At 38.7% G+C, this 16,392-nt stretch overlaps 1 protein-coding gene across 3 annotated transcripts in view; it reads right to left on the reverse strand.

Annotated features, from left to right (window-relative positions):
- The window catches only part of LOC110461441 (1-phosphatidylinositol 4,5-bisphosphate phosphodiesterase beta-4-like), a 101,507-nt gene extending 88,539 nt beyond the window's left edge, over positions 1-12,968 (reverse strand). For all 3 annotated transcript variants that reach the window (XM_021514894.1, XM_021514889.1, XM_021514893.1), the window contains exon 1: positions 12,590-12,968. The gene's annotated coding sequence lies outside the window, so the exon portion shown is untranslated. The remainder of the gene's footprint in view (positions 1-12,589) is intronic.
- Between the last annotated feature and the right edge of the window lie 3,424 nt (positions 12,969-16,392).

Here is a 16,392-nt window from a genome sequence, read left to right on the forward strand (position 1 = left end):
CTCATTCACCCCTGAAATTTCATAATAAACTATTCCAACCTTTGAATTGGAAGAGTTCAAATGTGTCTTCAGGGGTGAATGAGTAAAACAGTGCAGACTGAATGTCCAGTTGGCTTCTGATTGGTTTAAATATTTTATAAAAAATGCAAATTTAGCTTTAGACATAAAATAAAGATAGATTGGTTCTAACAAATTCATGGAATTAAAGAAATGTTGAATGTAATTAATTCAACAAAGAAATGGAACCATTTGCATTGGTTCCGAAGAAAATTATACATGGTTTTGTTGTCTAGGGTTACACTTTCTGACATATCTGAACCGTCTAAAATAAATTTCATTATCTTAAATAAATTGATCCAAAATGACTAGTTACCTTCCTCCGAACAACCAGCACTACACACATTTCACAATGGTTTAAACAAAGCAGGCCTTCGCCAAAACCATCAGCTTAATGTACAGTTAGAACATTTCTAATGCAAAGAGCATTAGTTACACGGTAAGACGGAATATTATATCTCATTATCAAACATACCTGGTATTTGTGATATAAAATTTCAATATATATAATTATATGCAAGTTCTATACTCCTTATCAAAGTTTTTCCTTTGACAATTATTACAAACGGCTCATATAAATATATACTACTAATATATAAACTCTTTTGCTGTTTACATCTTTTTACAAGAAATTTCTTCTTAACTTTGACATTATGATGATGGCATTGAAATGGTGCCATGGCACACTGCCTGATATATGCCTATAAAGATTCACTTTAATAAATATCATCTTTAATACAAAAATATTCTCCAAATTCCTTTGATTTTACATTTTGATCTCAATTTGTGATCTTGACTTTGAAGTGAAGGTTGTGAATTTACCTCATAGCACAACAAAAGATGGTCCTATATGTTGATGAATTTTTATGAACTCTTTTTTTTGTTATGATTAATTTAGATACAATGCACTATATGCTCCGAACATGAAAATGTTAACAGATGGACAGACATGCATATCCAGTGTACATGTCAATATACTCTATAACAGTACTGTCAAGACTGGCATATATCAACTTACACTTTACGCAATATTTATAAAAATATTCAAATATAACTATCATTCTAAAATTAAACATCCATACAAAGGTATGTTTGTATAATATCCAGTATGAACTATGATATATAAATTTAGCAGTAGGACAAACACCAAGCTGTTGCCATACAATTCTGTACAATAGCAAGCTTAAAGTATTACTAAACTATCTGTGTTGGGATTGGATTACATTATGTATATATACACATTACTACCCATTTTATTAACTTATGTTTATGTTTTACCCCTGGGTGTGGTTTAAATCCACCCCATCCCACAGGACAAGTCTGAATATTTATATTATTAGTGTAGTAATTCAAATTTATACGTGATCTTTTTTGTCCACTTTTCAACAATGGGGGTGAATCCAGATCTCCTTAACCTACTGATCATCAAGTGTACTTATAAACATCCAGATCTCCTCGACCTATTGATCATCAAGTGTACTTATAATCATCCAGATCTCCTTGACCTACTGATCATCAAGTGTACTAATAAACATCCAGATCTCCTTGACCTATTGATCATCAAGTATACTTATAAATATCCAGATCTCCTTGACCTACTGATCATCAATTGTACTTATAAACATCCAGATCTCCTTGACATACTGATCATCAAGTGTACTTATAAACATCTAGATCTCCTTGACCTATTGATCATCAAGTGCACTTATAAACATCCAGATCTCCTTGACCTTCTGATCATCAAGTGTACTTATAAACATCCAGATCTCCTTGACCTACTGATCATCAAGTGTACTAATAAACATTCAGATCTCCTTGACCTATTGATCATCAAGTGCACTTATAAACATCCAGATCTCCTTGACCTTCTGATCATCAAGTGTACTTATAAACATCCAGATCTCCTTGACCTTCTGATCATCAAGTGTACTTATAAACATCCAGATCTCCTTGACCTATTGATCATCAAGTGTACTTATAAACATTTGAATTGTCGGATTACAATTGCAAGCATGTAAAGCAAATGCTGAAACCCGCAATATATTGCCATTATTTGATTAGTACGTACATACCCAGCTGGTAAAAGGAATACACTGTACAAAGGGACTACAGGATACTGCAATATTTTCATAATGGTTAGGAAATCTGACTGCAAGGTTTCAACAAAAGCACGTTCAAGGACTATTTTCTTTTTTAATAATTTGCTAAGTATCATAGTTGTTACTCAGGGGAAAGATATTATTTCTTGAATGTGTTGAATATAGTTTACCTCACTGGCCAGGAATAAGGCAAGGTCCTTTTTGTTTTTATCATAATGCACTGGTTCAGAAACGTTTTAATATGAATTGTTTCCCTGTGCCCAAATGCTTTTTACAAATTATGCTATATGATTCAAATGTGCTGGAGGAATATGAAAAGTACATTGCTATTGTAAAATGTTATACAGTGTCCAATTTTATGATAAACATGGATGCAAATCTGCTTATGATTCCATTGTACACCAAACTTGATTTTAACAATGGGACTAATTGGAGTCACAAGATGATATATATGTTCCACTTTTATTGGGTGTATACAAAGGCACACACTAAATACTCTCACCCGTCCCTGACCTTCCATACAGTATGGTTTACTAATATAAACCAAGGACCAAAGGATTGAGATAGCAGACATTTGACCTTTAGGTAGCTATATATATATGACACTTTGGTATTTAGATGCAATCAATCCATCACATTGTATTAAATGTAAGTGACACGCTGGCCTCCCCCCACTGGTCCTACTGTTAATTAGTAGATCAACTCTCATATCAAACATCATCAGTACATGTCCAGATCTACACATCTGTACTTACATGATTACCAAGTATGAACTCTGTCCCAAGGGATCAAAGCTATATACATATAGGTATAATAACAAGTGCAATAAGCAAGATTACATGAAATAACTCAAAATAAGAAATAACCTGGAATCACTGAATAGCTTAAATTTATATGTAATCTATTAATGTAATGATCATTAATATAATTACACAAGTTCCTGACCATGAACAGTTTAGTCTTATATATTATGCATAGTATATCTCTAGTTCAATCAGTAATTTCATGAAATTCCCAATCAACTTAAAAATCCCTATATATAATCAGTAATTTGACAACTCGAGATGATGAACAGTAAATCTACATGTATATAAGTAATTATCAAAATTGAATTGTACATACATGTATAATTGTAAACATAAAATTTCTGCAAATCTTAGTAAATAATATTTCTACCACAATACGCTGTGTTATTCCACTCTCAGATCATTGTATAAACCACTGACTTGTTGGATAAATATGAGTTATATACCGGGTACCACACATGGTATATGACCTACACAAGTTTTGATTGGTCGAGAAGATGAACTTTGACCGGGACGACTTTTTCCACACGCTTTTTGCCACAATCTATTTTGTTTACTTCGTCTGCTGTCAACATTCGACAAATGTTGGTGACTTTGTGAGGTTATGTGGAAAAGGGGGTTATTAAGGCAATACTTAAAGATTTGATCGCTAGTTTCAGGCAAAATTGCTGCAGACGCTCAATATCATTTCGACGTCACACCAACGCGTGTCCAGGTCGCGATCGTGAAACCAAAACAAGATCTGTCAGTGTCGGAAAATATTTCGTTCTCCCAACGTCCCGTTATCGCTATTTGGACGGTCTGACTATGTCTGAACTGTCACTATAAACGTCAACCATAGAACCGTCACGAAAAAACTTCGGCCTATGGTTTTGGACATTAACAGCGATAAGTTCGTCTTCGTCACTTGGCGGGAGGCAGACTCCGTACGATATGTTTACGCACATGTAGTCCGTGGTTAATTTATATACATTAATGCAATACTGCTACTCCCAATATTTAAAGTCGTTCATCATGTGTGTATGTTATTTCCGACTGATCATGAGATTGTGGTAGAAACGGATCACACGCCTCGTGGTTTTGGAGTATGGTATTTATTTCACTCTCGTTAGTTAATTTTCAAAAGTTACAGAAAGACACTCGCTAAAGCTCGAGTGTCTTTTGTAACTTTTGAAAATTAGCTAACTCGAGTGAAATAAATACCATATTCAATAACCACTCGTTGTGTAACCTCTATCTACGTAATCACTAAATATATAGTTTTATAAGTAATCTCTAGATCTGAATTCACAAAGTAATTACACATCATCTAGAGAACAGCTTAATTGCTCTTAAAATTCAATCAGTAATTATAGGTAATTCCAGAACTGTCTACAAACATGTTCATGGACACAGGAGCTGTAACTTTGAGTCATTCGGACAGGTACAAAAGCCTGCAGCTTTAAATCAATTTCCTAGTAATAAGCGCATGAGACTTGATATATTTCTCTGAAAATTCAAAGCTCTTTCCAGAAAATAAACATAATATACAGCATTTGATAAGGCTAACATAAGCCACTCTAGTGCTTTACAGTACATAGATATACAATTAATTCAATTAGCATTGGTTCCCTGCTAAAGTTTGAAACTGGAAAACATTCTCTACTAACCAAAAGAATAAGACAGAGTCACTTCTTTCCCCCTCTTTCTATATTAGTATTTATAACATACTTACTAATAAATACGGGTTTTTTGTATCTGCGATATGACACAATTGCTCTAACCCGTACCAGCCCTCGCCGTATCACACCCCAAAACCTGTATCAGCACCCGCCGTATCACACCCCAAAACCCGTATCAGCCCGCAAAACCCATATCACACCCCTTTTGGAAAAAAAAATGTTTTTCAATATTTCAAAAATAAAAAAAATCATAAGATAGTAGTTTTTATTAGTAAGTATGTAATAAACAGATTAAAACACGCCTTTTTCCATTGCCTCAATGCATTCACCCATATTCAATCAAAATCATCATAAACAAGTTACACCATCATTAAAATGGAGGCAATCCTGAAAAGTTTACCTTAAAACTGAAAACAAAATGTGAATGGTACAACAACCTAACTAAGGAACCAGTCATGTAGACAGTAACATTGAAACTTTTTCTAATGGCAGTCAGGCAAGCTGATTCTAGTATATTAGCCCTGATGTAAACGTTATTGCAGGTGCACATGCATGGTATGACAAATCACTCTGGGAACCTCTAAATGCATGGTATGACAAGTCACTCTGGGAACCTCTAAATGCATGGTATGACAAGTCACTCTGGGAACCTCTAAATGCATGGTATGACAAGTCTTCCTGGGAACCTCTAAATGCATGGTATGACAAGTCACTCTGGGAACCTCTAAATGCATGGTATGACAAGTCACTCTGGGAACCTCTAAATGCATGGTATGGCAAGTCACTCTGGGAACCTCTAAATGCATGGTATGTCCAGTCATTCTGGGAACCTCTAAATGCATGGTATGACAGGTCACTCTGGGAACCTCTAAATGCATGGTATGACAAGTCCCTCTGGGAACCTCTAAATGCATGGTATGACAAGTCATTCTGGGAACCTCTAAATGCATAGTATGACAAGTCACTCTGGCAACCTCTAAATGCATGGTATGACAAGTCATTCTGGGAACCTCTAAATGCATAGTATGACAAGTCACTCTGGGAACCTCTAAATGCATGGCATGACAAGCCATTCTGGGAACCTCTAAATGCATAGTATGACAAGTCACTCTGGGAACCTCTAAATGCATGGTATGACAAGTCATTCTGGGAACCTCTAAATGCATAGTATGACAAGTCACTCTGGGATCCTCTAAATGCATGAAAATGGTGTTGAATTATCTTTGACAAGCTATTTATTTTAGTTCAAATTTAGTGATTTTAATTAACATGCACTTCTAAATATATATAGAATATGCATGTGTACTCTTGTGCGTAAAGAATTTAGGCTAAAGTTCACAAGTTAAGATCCCTCCAGCTGTTAGCAGATATAGAATGACCGTTATCAACATGTGTCTTAAACATTATACTAAGATTAACAGGTTCCCAACTATGCAGAGTGAAAACTGAATAGCCATTATCAACATGTGTTTAAATAAATATTTTAAGATTAATAGCGATCCAACTATGGTTATGCCAAAAGGATAAACACAGGTAAGCTATATTATTTTTTTTATCCAAACACAATAATATTTCTAACGAAGGAGCATTAGAATATAGCTATGTACATATATAATCCTTCATACTGTGAACTAAAATAAGATATTTTCCTTGGGCCAAAATTTCGAGGTTTCCTATCGATACACCATTTCAAGGGTACATGAATTTGTGGATTACCATCCATCGCCAGTACCAACTCAAACGGAGAATTGCTTTATATCAAAATTGTATTTACTTCGTGGACCTATGAATTCATTGATGAAGATTACCAACGAAATGAACGAAATTAAAAAACCCACAAAAATTATTGATTACACATGTACAGTTTGTCATTTTCCTCATTTGAATGATTTGACATCTTTAATTCTTACATATATACATGTACATATTTCAATCAATTACACCTAACAGGTAATATTTCAGTACAGAGCAAGGTATAAACATTGTATTAGTGAAGATGACCCCCAAATCAGATCCATTTCTTTATTGTTTTGCTACATGTATATTTTTTTGATAAGGAGTTTCCCCGACACTCCTGAAAATTTATTTCAAGATGTCAGAGTTTTGTAGGGCAGTATTAGATTTTGGATTCACTTGAAAATAATTAACAATACATAGTCTGACAAGACCATGCACTGATCTTTCGACCCAGTCTCACCTAAATTGGTTCAGTAGCACTTGGGTTAAGTTCAAAATTTTCAAGATGGCCACCATTGCCACCATCTTGGATTTCAAATCGGCTTGAAAAATAGCAACACTTAGTCAGGATCATGCACCAATCATTTCCACAAAGTCAAGGGGCCAGGTATAAGTAGCAGTTGCAATTGGTAGAGCCTCAGTCTACTGACCTCAATATCATAAGTTTGATTCCTGCGAGCAGCAGGATGTTGCTGTGTCCTTGATCAAGAGAGTATAATATAACTTTGTCTTGGTTGAGTATTATTTTTTTGTGTTGCAGCATTCAATTTGTATGACACTATAAATGAGCTGAACCATAGCTGGCAGAACACCTGTACAATCTCAAGCATACAAACACATCATACACACAGTGGAGTATGACTGGGGTACAAACAGGTTTTCACCTCCACATATATGTAATGGGGTAGGGGGTTCTGTCACGCTCTGGAGGTAGGACCTGTACTGCGATAAAGGGGTTCTGTCACAATCTGAAGGTAGGGCCGGTACTGCGGTAAGGGGGGTCTGTCACGCTCTGGAGCTCGGGCCTGTACAGCGGTAAGGGGGGTCTGTCACGCTCTGGAGCTCGGGCCTGTACAGCGGTAAGGGGGTTCTGACACGCTCTGGAAGTAGGGCCTGTACTGCGATAAGGGGGTTCTGTCACGCTCTGGAAGTAGGGCCTGTACTGCGATAAGGGGGTTCTGTCACAATCTGGAGGTAGGGCCTGTAATGCAATTAGGGGGTTCTGTAACACTCTGGAGGTAGGGCTTGTACTGCGGTAAAGGGGGTCTGTCACAATCTGAAGGTAGGTCCGTTACTGCGGTAAGGGGGTTCTGACACGCTCTGGAAGTAGGGCCTGTCCTGCGGTAAGGGGGTTCTATCACACTCTGGAGGTAGGACCTGTACTGCAATTAGGGGGTTCTGTCACACTCTGGGGGTAGGGCCTTTACTGCGGTAAGGGGCTTCTGTCACGCTCTGGAGCTCGGGCCTGTACAGCGGTAAGGGGGTTCTGTCATATTCTGGAGGTAGGGCCTGTCCTGCGGTAAGGGGGTTCTATCACACTCTGAATGTAGGGCCTGTACTGCGGGAAGGGGGTCCTGTCACGCTCTGGAAGTAGGGCCTGTCCTGCGGTAAGGGGGTTCTATCACACTCTGAATGTAGGGCCTGTACTGCGGGAAGGGGGTCCTGTCACGCTCTGGAAGTAGGGCCTGTACTGCGGCAAGGGGGTTCTGTCACACTCTGGGGGTAGGGCCTTTACTGCGGTAAGGGGGTTCTATCACACTCTGAATGTAGGGCCTGTACTGCGGCAAGGGGGTTCTGTCACAATCTGAAGGCAGGGCCGGTACTGCGGTAAGGGGGTTATGTCACACTCTGAATGTAGGGCCTGTACTGCGATAAGGGGGTTCTGTCACCCTCTGGAGGTAGGGCCTTTACTGAGGTAAGGGGGTTCTGTCGCGCTCTGGAGGTAGGGCCTTTACTGAGGTAAGGGGGTTCTGTCCCGCTCTGAAGGTAGGGCCTGTACTGGGGTAAGGGGGTTCTGTCGCGCTCTGGAGGTAGGGCCTTTACTGCGGTAAGGGGCTTCTGTCACGCTCTGGATGTAGGGCCTGTACTGCGATAAGGGGGTTCTGTCACAATCTGGAGGTAGGGCCTTTACTGAGGTAAGGGGGTTCTGTCGCGCTCTGGAGGTAGGGCCTGTACTGCGGTAAGGGGGTTCTGTCACGCTCTGGAAGTAGGGCCTGTACTGCGGTAAGGGGGTTCTGTCACACTCTGAATGTAGGGCCTGTACTGCGGTAGGGGTACCAAAAGTTTTGTCCTCCACATACTGGAGTTGGGGTTTCTGACACACTCTTAGAGGTAGGGAACATGTCTGGGGTATCTCCAATTATCCAGGTAGGGTTAACGTTGGGGATGGAGAACTGAGGCCTCACATCAAAGAATGGAAGGCTGATCATGACTTAGTCAATGATTTTGGAATACATCTATCTACATGTTTATGCATACCATCATTACAGCCAGTGTTCCAATGTATATTTTCTTTTCAAGTGCCTGAACATGAAGATGATCAATGCATTTTCTCCCAGAATGGACAGGTTTTGGCCTTTCTCCTTTACTTCCTAAAAGCCTTTGTAATGTCCTTTGCCGTCATATTGCCAATAATTGGTATGGATATTAAATACATTAAGCTTCTGATAGGAATTGTCCCTGGTTAATACTTTAGCATGTAAATGCCAGATTGTCACAGGATACTAATATGATGGGCGACCATAAATTTTTCAAAGAAATAATGTACAGTAAAAACCCTGCTAACTTAAACATTCAGGATCCAGATCAATAGTTTCAGGCATATATGGTTGGTCCGAGATTGTCATGTATCAATCTGTTTAAATGTGATGGACAATATTATATATTGAAGCAAATGCATGTCACCAACAGTGTTGAACAACTATGTCAGTAATCAAAAGGAAAGATAAAACAAATACTGTTCAACAATACATGGAGCTATCCCTGTAACTATATGTCTATAAAAGCACAAAACTGTATTCGATACATACTTACTCTTTATTACATTTGATATTTGAAAACTAATAAACTTTGAATCAGCCTTTGTTAATATCTCCCCCCCCCCCCCCCCGAAAGAAAAAGAAAAACATTTACCGTCCCTCATTATATATGTTTCACCATAATTTATGCACAATGTTGATTATTTCTTAAATATACGTTAGACTTCCATCATCGTTACCAAACAATATATTTATTTTCCTTATCATTTATCTTCATACATAGTTGATCACTATAATAGTGTAACAGCTAAAGAAAAAAGGGAAAAAATACAGCCAAGCTAGCTTTTTTAGCAATGCACTAGCTACTACGCTGAGACATACTAGCTATATGTAATTCAGCAACGTTAAGCGGGGTCAGTGCCCGCCAGCCTGTTACATTTGGTGGCAGCGGTGGGATTCTAATGTATCATGAAAGGCCAGTATCCGATGTTAAGGGGAATCAAAGGTGCACTGATACACAAGGACCCACGGGAGGCCAAGTCTCAGGATGAGACATCTTAGACGGAGGAATAGTGTAACAACCAAGGAAGAATACTCCCTTACTGGCAAGCTAGCTTTTCCAGTGATGTGGTATATCCATGGGACTTGCTCACTAGTTCAGTAATGTTGAGCATGGTTAGTGGCTGGATGGGTGCCTGCTCACAAATTACATTTGGTGGCAGCGTAGTGTCGACCCTGTGGTATTATATAAGGCCAGTGCCTCCTGGCTCAAAGGAAAGGTGCATTAATTGGTACACAGAGATCCAGAGGACCCACAGGATTCCCCTGGCAAAGTCTTGGGTCAAGACTTCTCGTAAAGAAGAATAGTGAAAGCAGCCAAGGAATATTAAGGGAATATACTGCCTTACTGGCAAGATAAGTTTTCCAGCAATGTGTAATAACTCTGACACATGCTGATTTGTTCAGAGTGGTCAGTGGCTGGATGCATGGGAACCTGCTTGCATGTTACAATAATTCTTTTCTAACTTAGCTAATGATGATCATGAAGTCGACACACACAAAAAGTTGTTCCATCATGGTATGATTGAAATATCCCTATTTACTGTTTTTCAAATGATGAAATCACAAACAATCTGCATATATATGTTCAGAATTAAATTCATAATCTGTTTGTATAATCAGATTAAGAGTTCAGACAATGTCTAAACCTGTAAATTTAACCCTATGTATACATATTATTGATATTAAAGAATATTTCAATTCCTTTTCAAGTTGGTCTCAATGCAACTACCAAATGTAGCCTGTTTCATTTGCCGATGAATTTGACCAGATTAACATTGCCTGTGCGTATGATTTTGCAAAGGGAGATAACTATTGACATGTTTAAACAAAGATACCATGCACTTGATGAGATTTTACATTTTTATTGAAGCTACACAAGAAATTGTTCAAACAACCAAAAAACGATCAATCAGCAAAATATTATCAGCTCACGGTTGCTAGCGGTAGCTTACAAGCCATGTACTGCCCTAGAAATTCTCCCTCCAGCTACCCATTCTGCCTCTTGTGTCAGTATCAACCCCCGGTACTGTACAAATCGAAAACAATGTAGATCCATGCGGTCCCGTCTTATATGAAATGCCGTCGAACAGCCAACTGCCATATCAAATTATTTCGTCCTTTCAAGCAACGTCTGGTGTCCTGTCTAATTTGACATTCAATTAGTGCAGCTGCACATTTCAGAAGATGTAGAACCTTGAAATGTAGCGGCTCTCCACTTCGAGCTAGTAAAAAGATGGATGCAGTAGACTCGCTGCAGAGCCTGGGCACCCGTGTCTAGACATTATTCTTCCGCGATGATGCGTTAGAAAATTTGATATCTTATGAATCATCAACAAAACTTAAATATGACATTTAGAATATGGTTTTGTGTTTTGTTTCTAAATAATTTGGCTGTAGTAAACTATCAACGTACACCATCATGTTGTATGATGGTCCTTCAATGAAGGACCATACTTTTATTTACATTACGTCAATACGTAGACTTGTACAAGCTCCAGAACCTATAAGGGCAAACTAACAAAACTATCAGAATGAAATTCACAAGTTCCAATTATTGAAAAAAAAGAAGTTGATTGAAATATAAGGTTTGAATCTTGCTTTGGTCGATTTCATGGGGTGATGCATTGAGTTGGTCTTAAAAAAAATTCAACATGAACCGTGTTAATTTGCAGTTCATTAAATTTTTTCAAGACCAACTCAATTCATCACCCAATGAAATCGACCAAAGCAAGATTCTAAATGAAGACAGCAATAGTTTTTTTAAACTTTTCTGATGTAAAAATCCTGTGGTGTCATTTTTTAATGTTAGGTGATTTGATCATGATATTTTAACGCCTAAACATTTAATAACCTATCACGACAGAAAAAGTATCCATAAATACTGTGTTTTAATTTTCAGGTCCTATGATGTACTGTACACCTATCAATTATAATCAGATCTATAACTGTCAACTAGAGTGAAATGAAAGCGTTTTATATTTAATTAAATAACAGCTCATATATAATTTACCAGTAACACCCAGCGTTTCAGTCTGTGACACATTTTACAGTGTACTACAATGTAACAAGTCATTTGTTACTCAATAGATATAAATTTTCCACATTAGCTTTAACATTCCATAGTTTTAGGATCCGACTATATTCATCTCGTGCATGTTAAGATGTAAGTACAGCAATGATGTAATAGTCTATGAAGCCCGGAGAGAACCGAGATAACCGTCATGGTCAGTTCCGGTACGTGTGGACATACCATACATGTGATTGTGGTATGGTTTATAAACACACATGGCCTCAAAATCGGTGGTCCGAGGCATTGTTTGTCAATAAAAACATGTACTGCACGCTCCACTGCCGTCTACCAAACACGGTATGGCCAGCCGATATAACGGTACACTTCCATCGACCAAGTCCAGGTCCGTGGCTACCGGGATTTAGCGCATATATCAATACTACAAATCTATAAAAACAACACAACTCTTTCAATAGGGTTTTGGGATAACCATGAACTGCATGTGTTTGTGTGCACGATTTCCCCCGTCTATCGTTGTAGACCAAGAAAGTGATGTTTTTTCCAGCAACATTCCTCGCCAACCGGCCTTGAAGTGGCCTCGGCCAGGAAGTTTAAATCAGCTGGAGGGATCAGTGATGGAGCAATGAGTGGCTGACACCTCCAAACAAATGCAACTTACCTTCAATAACGAAACATTCAAAATGAAGCTGTATCTATCCTCTTATTTCATCCGAATAGGCATTTCGTGTTCTGCCATTTTCACTCACTATCGTATTATGTTGACATAACCAGCCAATCGAATGGAGCCCAGTGATCATGTGATTGGTGTGGCTCTCGCTCTCCTCAGCAGCGTGAATATTCCCGGGGAATTAGCATGGTAGCCGTAAGGAAAGAGACACTGAAATAACACCTCTTGACTCGCAATAAGAAAATAATGTGACTTGTCTGATCCGATTAATAAATTTCTATTTCCTATGGTCGACATGTATGTGTAACATGGTGTGTATATTTGTACTGAATCTCATAATCAAACTTAGAAAAATGACAAACGATTTTTAATAGCGATTATAGATATATATTATATTCATTGACGATATTAAATTAACAAAAATTGCACAGGGTTTATTATTAGTATAGTACAGAGCTATATAATTATATATGTTTTGGTTTTAATTGCCATAAATATTTGTAATTTGATACGTATTGACTGATATGGCTCAAGTATATATCTGTTTTAATGTATAGGCCGGATATGCATGGACAAAAGTTTTCCAGTGAAATCTTTACAGGGGAGACTCAAATGTGCTTAAAATCAGATAACCTAAACCTAACTAATCAAGATCTTAAGATATATGGTTAAAGAGCTTATAATTAATCTCTGTAAAAATTGCTGCATGATTTTATAAATTAATACAAAAAAAGTTATTTATCATAAAAACATAACTAGAAGTGTCACTAAGATATGAAAATAACTAATGTCTGCTGATAGTACCCACTTGTTAGATCTGTGACCTTGGTACGGATGCTGGTTGTACCCAACTGTTAGATCTGGGACCTTGGTACTGATGCTGGTAGTACCCACCCATTAGATCTGTGACCTTGGTACGGATGCTGGTAGAACCTATTCCCGTTAGATCTGTGACCTTGGTACGGATGCTGGTAGTACCCACCTGTTAGATCTGTGACCTTGGTACGGATGCTGGTAGTACCCACCTGTTAGATCTGTGACCTTGGTACGGATGCTGGTAGTACCCACCTGTTAGATCTGTGACCTTGGTACGGATGCTGGTAGTACCCACCTGTTAGATCTGTGACCTTGGTACGGATGCTGGTAGTACCCACCTGTTAGATCTGTGACCTTGGTACGGATGCTGGTAGTACCCACCTGTTAGATCTGTGACCTTGGTACGGATGCTGGTAGTACCCACCTGTTAGATCTGTGACCTTGGTACGGATGCTGGTAGTACCCACCTGTTAGATCTGTGACCTTGGTACGGATGCTGGTAGTACCCACCTGTTAGATCTGTGACCTTGGTACGGATGCTGGTAGTACCCACCTGTTAGATCTGTGACCTTGGTACGGATGCTGGTAGTACCCACCTGTTAGATCTGTGACCTTGGTACGGATGCTGGTAGTACCCACCTGTTAGATCTGTGACCTTGGTAAGGATGCTGGTAGTACCCACTCGTTAGATCTGTGACCTTGGTACGGATGCTGGTAGTACCCACCTGTAAGGTCTGTGACCTTGGTAGGGATGCTGGTAGTACCCACCCGTTAGATCTGTGACCTTGGTACGGATGCTAGTAGTACCCACTCGTTAGATCTGTGACCTTGGTAAGGATGCTGGTAGTACCCACTCGTTAGATCTGTGACCTTGGTACGGATGCTAGTAGTACCCACCTGTAAGGTCTGTGACCTTGGTAGGGATGCTGGTAGTACCCACCCGTTAAATCTGTGACATTAGTATGGATGCTGTTAGTACCCACCTGTTAGATCTTTGACATTGGTAGGGATGCTGGTAGTACCCACCTGTTAGATCTGTGATCTTGGTAAGGATGCTGGTAGTACCCACCTGTTAGATTTGTGACCTTGGGACGGATGCTGGTAGTACCCACCTGTTAGATCTGGGATCTTGGTAAGGATGCTGGTAGTACCCACCCGCTAGATTTGTGACCTTGGTACGGATGCTGGTAGTACCCACCCGTTAGATCTGTGACCTTGGTACGGATGCTAGTAGTACCCACTCGTTAGATCTGTGACCTTGGTACGGATGCTAGTAGTACCCACTCGTTAGATCTGTGACCTTGGTACGGATGCTGGTAGTACCCACCTGTTAGATCTGTGATCTTGGTAAGGATGCTGGTAGTACCCACCCGTTAGATTTGTGACCTTGGTACGGATGCTGGTAGTACCCACCCGTTAGATCTGTGACATTTGTACGGATGCTGGTAGTACCCACCCGTTAGATCTGTGACATTGGTACGGATGCTGGTAGTACCCACCCGTTAGATCTGTGACATTTGTACGGATGCTGGTAGTACCCACCCGTTAGATCTGTGACATTAGAACGGATGCTGGTAGTACCCACCTGTTAGATCTGTGACATTGGTACGGATGCTGGTAGTACCCACCTGTTAGATCTGTGATATTAGTACGGATGCTGGTAGTGAAATGTCAGCTGCTGCTTTATCTGTATTTTCATCTTCATCTTCACAAATAATGTGTAATTTCAAATATAGGGGAACCATGTATGTTGTAAATAAAAATAACTGTATTTTACATCATACATATTGCTTAAATCATCTAAAAATTGATGTACTGGTAACACTGCATAAAGGAACAATTATGTTACAGTGCTTAAAGGGACATTATCTGTCCTGTAGATGTGTTTCATACTTATTAGTATACTGTATAGGAGCATGAGTGCAACCTTCAAATCAAAAAGCTGGTCAGAAGAAATCTGTCTATTAAATAATACAACCACACAAGTTTTTGATACCATACTTTATCTACAAATTGATTGATTATGCATATACATTTACATATACACCACACGAAGTTTTTGATACCATACTTTATCTACAAATTGATTGATTATGCATATACATTTACATATACATCACACAATCACACATGGGTTAACAAATATCTGCCCTCCTTTGTCACAAAAATAAAAACTCCCTACAGAAAAGTTTAGAGACATTATACTTTGATATATCACAGATATAAAAAACACATCATACATACTTAGTAAATTGTTGATATCATTCTAATTTTGACAATGATCATACATATTGACATACCTTGCTGAAATATTGATAACTACAAAAATCAAATATCAGACACTGATAATCACAAAGTACTAATTTTCACTTGATAATCAAATCACATTTTTGTTCAGATAATTAACCTGGAACATACTGGGAAACAAACATCTGTTTAATTATCAGGCTAAAATATACAAACCTTCGAAACAAAACATCTGTTACCCTGGCCCAAACAAATGTCTGTTACTAGGCCCAAACAAATGTCTGTTACTAGGCCAAAACAAACATCTGTAGCTAGGCCCAAACAAAACATCTGTTACCAGGCCAAAACAAATATCTGTTACCAGGCCAATACAAAACATCTGTTACTAAGGCCCAAAGAAATGTTTGTTACTAGGCCAAAACAAAACACCTGTTATCAGGACCAAACAAAACATCTGTTACCAGGCCCAAACGAAACATCTGTTACCAGGCCCAAACAAAACATCCGTTATCAGGCCCAAACAAAACATCTGTTATCAGGCCCAAACAAAACATCTGTTACCAGGTCCAAATGAAACATCTGTTACCAGGCCCAAACAAACATCTGTTACCATGCCCAAACAAACATCGGTTACTAGGCCCAAACAAATGCCTGTTACTAGGCCCAAGAAAAATATATATTCCTAGGCCAAAACAAATGTCTGTTATTAGGCACAAACGAACATCTGTTTC

The sequence above is a fragment of the Mizuhopecten yessoensis genome, unplaced genomic scaffold (genome assembly GCF_002113885.1).
Source record: "Mizuhopecten yessoensis strain PY_sf001 unplaced genomic scaffold, ASM211388v2 scaffold10621, whole genome shotgun sequence".
NCBI lineage: Eukaryota > Metazoa > Mollusca > Bivalvia > Pectinida > Pectinidae > Mizuhopecten > Mizuhopecten yessoensis.